We start from the raw sequence: 5,030 nt of genomic DNA, 5'->3' as shown, positions 1-5,030 counted from the left end.
ATTGATTCCTTTACAGACTGTAACCACCTATCTCACGGTTGTGAGACGTGGTTGTGGCTGAAAGTTTACCGCGATTTCGCTGGAAGCGGGTGCAATTTTTCAGATTAGCACCCGCTGCCGGCGAAATCCTGCGGTTGTCCTTATGACAAATTTTTAATTATATATATAATTTAGAAGTTAAAAACGGAAAGGCTGTTCCATAGACCGTATGTGTAAACTTTACAGAATAGATAAACATGGGAAATGAGCAAATTCAGTTAATGGAAAAACAACAAAAATGCGTTTTTTTACACAGGAGAATGAAACTACGTCTCTTTTAATACTAATGCAAGTTATGAATTATAATATTATACATTTATAGAAATGATATAAAATTTCAGGGAGAAATTCGAGTGCGAAGCACCAGATACGTGATGAAAATGCGTTCGTTAGAGCCGAAGGAGCTTTAACAAAAGAGAATTTGCAATCACCAAATTACTGTTGTCGATATTTTCACCTTTAGTTTGAAGAACTCTATGCCTAAAGATCTTGCGAGCGAAGCGAGCCTCACGTATAGCGCGCGATGAGTATGTTCCCGCGAGGCGAGCAAATTTTTTTAAAAGTCATTTCTTAGGTTGAAAATTTAACCATTTTGTCGAAAATTCATTTTTTAGTTGTCAGCAATTAATAGTCTACTAAACATATGATTAATATATGCAGCACTAAATTTTAAACATTTCTGACCCGGAAATCTTGCCTCCTATATCTATTTACATTAAGGAGGTACCATCGCTACTGCCGAGATCAGTCGACTACGTAGTCGTAATACCTACACTCGTATGACTTACTGAGTTGAAATCCGGGAACATTATGATCATGTGCCGGCGACATGAATCAACGGCTGACTGAGATGAACATTTGTCGCGCCTCGCGATGTTGCCAGATTACGATAGTCAACGTTCAGAAGCGCAAGTTTCGTGATTAATTATTTTTTTCTCATTTATATGCAGAAACCATATGGTTAATATTAATTTTGCACCTCAGTTTTGAAATACTTGTTTTTCATTTAAAAAATTATCAATAATATCTTAATGGTGGTTACTTAGATATCACTTAGTAAAGAGCTCAAAAGCGCCATATCTCATAAGGCGCAATGTTAAATATGACGAAATTAAAAATGTTAATAACTTATTTATAAAGTACCCTAGGCTTCAGAGATTTTAACTGAGTACTTTTGGTGATCATATTTAGATATCGTGAAAGTTTGGTTGCAATGGTAATGAAAATTCTTGTAGCGATGGTACCTCCTTAAGTTAATTATATTTTCCTCTTCGCAATAAATCTAATGATTCTAAGTTAACTCGGGATTTCAAAACCAGAAAAAGTTTGAGGAGCAGCTAGATCGTTATTCGTGAAGTCGGTAGAGTTCGGGTTCTGGTTCATACATTTTGGGCTCTACATGAGGCTGGCCTACGCAACTTGTAGCAGAGCTAACTCATCGACACGCTGTTTGAATGTGTTTTTCTCAGATGAAAGAGTGGTGGGGCCCGAAAAATCCCACGTTGTAGAGACACTGGTCCACTGCAGTCCCGCTATAGAAGCCGTTTCGGAGGTACCCTTTATCTCCTTTGTACAATCTCAGGACTCGCCGCACCATAAACAATCAGGGCCGTCTGAATAATTTCTGTTGGAGTTGCGTCTTAAAAAAATATTTTTTTTGTATTTTTGCTATTTTGGTATTATAATATCATAACGAACGTGAAAATGTTTGTGCTCAAAAATCAAAATTGAAAAAAGTACTAATTTTTCAGTATGTACGTACATATATCAAAGTGGCCTTTGTAATCTAAGAAAAAAATTCCGGGTCATTTCCCGGTTTTTTCGTGGTTCGCAAACGATTTCTCACGGTCAATAAATTAAAAAAATTCTAACTCTAAGACTAAACGTTTTTCCATTTAAAGTAATAAAAAATAAACTACAAACTAAACAACTCAAAGTGGAACTCTTAATTTTTAACTTTTAAAATTGAAGTTTCAAAGTTTTCGGATTCAAAAAAAAATGTATTTGAATGCTCAATATTATAAAGGTATAAAATGGAAGGTATTAACACTTTCTAACAGAGACAGGTTTAAATGAAATGTAGCTAAACAACAAATTTTAGAATTTTAACTTTTATAAATTATAGAGTTCAAAGATTTAAATTCAACTATAAAAAGTCTAAATCCACGTTATCATTTTCAGTGCTTTAAATTAAAGAATTAATGAATGAAATTCAAAATCTTGAAAATTTTATTATTTTAAGCAATCTTAAGCTGGAACCATTGAAAATTGAAAGATTAAATGTTTTAACTGAACACTTCGTAAATTAGAAGTTAAATTATCTTTATTTCAAATAGTTAAGATATCCTTAAAAAGCTTAAAAGTTTTATTTCCAAATCTTAAGAAATCTAAAAAATGTTTTAAATTTGGCATAACTTAAAATTATTTTTGAAATTTTTGCAATACTTATAAATATTTAAATAAATAATAAATGTTAAATGACAAAGATTTTATCGAAAATTGTCAATTTCAGGCGCATCTGACCTTAAATTGGTTAAGTATTTAAGTCTCGATTTTTAAATTTCTTTAATTAAAAATGTCAGCTTTCCAATAAAAATCTAAAATTAAAAAATCTTAAATTAAAAGATTTTCGAATTACGTATTGTAAAGTAAATGGTATTATAATTGAAAATGATAACATTTCAACTCATTATTTTAGAAGCTATTAAAATCAAACTTGGACCGATTTTTCTTCTAATCATTTGCTCATTTCCCGGTCAGAAATTAAATTCTGAAAAATATATTGCTTTGAGGTACCTGATTTTACTTCGTCTAACAGCTTATATTCCATCGAAAGATAAACGCTTCCTCTTATGTTCCTTTGACATTTTCGTAATTCCTAGTTATACCTGATTGCGCAATGCATAACCTAAACACTGAGTGACTAACAGCGAACTGCAGCGAATTTACTGCGACATTTTTGCTACTGACTGAAAATGGCTGAAGCATACGACACAATTAACCGCCAATGGTACAGCCCGCTTTTTTTCATACACTACTGCGTTGTTCTCGAGTTTCGCGGCTGACCTAGCGACGCCACTCTCTCCCCCCTTGGACCATCTGGTCATCTACAACGGGAACTTTTCTTGTGGGACTGCAGTGTAATACAGCCTGAAACCGATAAAAAATACAAAATTAAAATATGAAAATTTTGAAATTATCTTTAAAAGGGTTAGAAATTGAGAATCTATGGGTTTTGAGTATTTAGGATATCTGACTTTTGTTTAGATGTTTGAAATTAGAATTAATTGAACGTATCTCGTAAATGGAATAAGATGAGCCAAAACAGACAACATTTTTGGAATTCAACTCCAGAATAGTATATGCGTGTATAATTTAAAATGAAAATTTTTTCTTGAAAATAAGATCTTTCTCTTTCGCTTCACTGGGAATTAAAGCACAGAAGTTCTGATTTCCGGTCAGATGCTTTTCCATTAAGCTATTCGAAATATTAGAATAAGAACCTTAATTTGACGAAATTAACACTAATTTTTAGCTAGTTGTTAATGGTACAATTATTTAAAATGAATCTATTATATCATCAGAGAATGCTGCTTTAACGACAGTAGATAACCCTCCAAAACCGTGAAGGCAAAAAATCCACAAGATCGATCAAGTTAAGAATCTTTTATAACAGAAAATGTTTAACGTCTCAATCAGACTAGATGGAAAATAATTGTTTAAAATTTTAATTATAATTTTTTTCTGGATAATAAGATCTTTCTCTATCGCTCCACTGGGAATCGAACCACAGAAATTCTGATTTCCGGTCAGGTGCTTTTCCATAAGGCTATTAGAGAGATCAGAATGAGAATATCAATTTAAGAAAATAACGCTATTTTTTAGCTAGGTGTTAATGGTATAAGTAATGATTTAAAATAAATTCTTTTATTAAAGATACTTAACTTGATAGTGTGGATTTTTTTCCATAATGGTTTTGGAGAGTTATCTTCTGTCGGTAAAGTACCATTTGCTGATGATATGACAGATACATTTTAAATAATTTATAATTGTATGATATGTACAATGATAAAATTCAAAAATTTAAAAAAAGTGTTGATAATTTGAAGAAAAATTAAGAAAGGCTGTTGTGTTGGTGGCGGTCAACTACTGTAAATAACTGTACCCGCCCGGTACGTGAAAAATATAATAGGAATATCATTTGGCCGTCGCATTAATCTAAGTGTCGTTTAGGTGCCGAAAGCAGCACAAACAGACACTGAAATGGCAATAAAGGCTCAGTGCCGTTCGCCAGTGTCGTTTTAGTGCCGTTCTAGCACCAATTGCACTGCGATAGCGTCACGAACCGAGATCAGTTTACCATTTATCTACCAGGATATAGTACACTCGGACACCGAACGTACGAGGCTTAAGGTTATAATCGTTCCATAGACACGAGCTTTCCAATAGCACAGGAGTGCGTGGAACTTTCTCCCCCATACCCCCACCCTGTTCGAGAGTTGCGTGCAATTGCGCCTGTGGGCCTTCCCACCAGCCCTATCCGACTCTTAAACAGATGACCGGTCCTTATTGCTATGAGTTTCTGTGTGCGAAATTTCGCCGTATATCGGCGCTTCTCGTACCTGGTCCTACTTCAACATGAAATCCAATGCAGAAAGTATAAAAAACATAAAAATGTAAACATTTAGCAAGTTTAGAGATGACTCATTACTAAAATTAATTATTTTTGTTATTATAAATATTTCTAGAGTGTTAGTTACATGTATACAAGAAAGGGTAGAGTGAAATAAACTGCGAAATAATTATTTCTAAATTTAATTACTTTTTAGAAATAAGGACAATGGATTCAATTTTATTGACTAATAATTACTTTAAATTGTTTTAAATACATCGAATTTTGTTTCTAAATTAGTCCTATTTACTATTTGTTGAAGAAGGGAAATTAATGAATATATAAAATGTGAAAAAATACATTTTTGTGTTTCTAAATG

Source organism: Belonocnema kinseyi, chromosome 7 (assembly GCF_010883055.1).
Source record: "Belonocnema kinseyi isolate 2016_QV_RU_SX_M_011 chromosome 7, B_treatae_v1, whole genome shotgun sequence".
Lineage (NCBI taxonomy): Eukaryota > Metazoa > Arthropoda > Insecta > Hymenoptera > Cynipidae > Belonocnema > Belonocnema kinseyi.
This window is presented reverse-complemented; position numbering follows the sequence as displayed.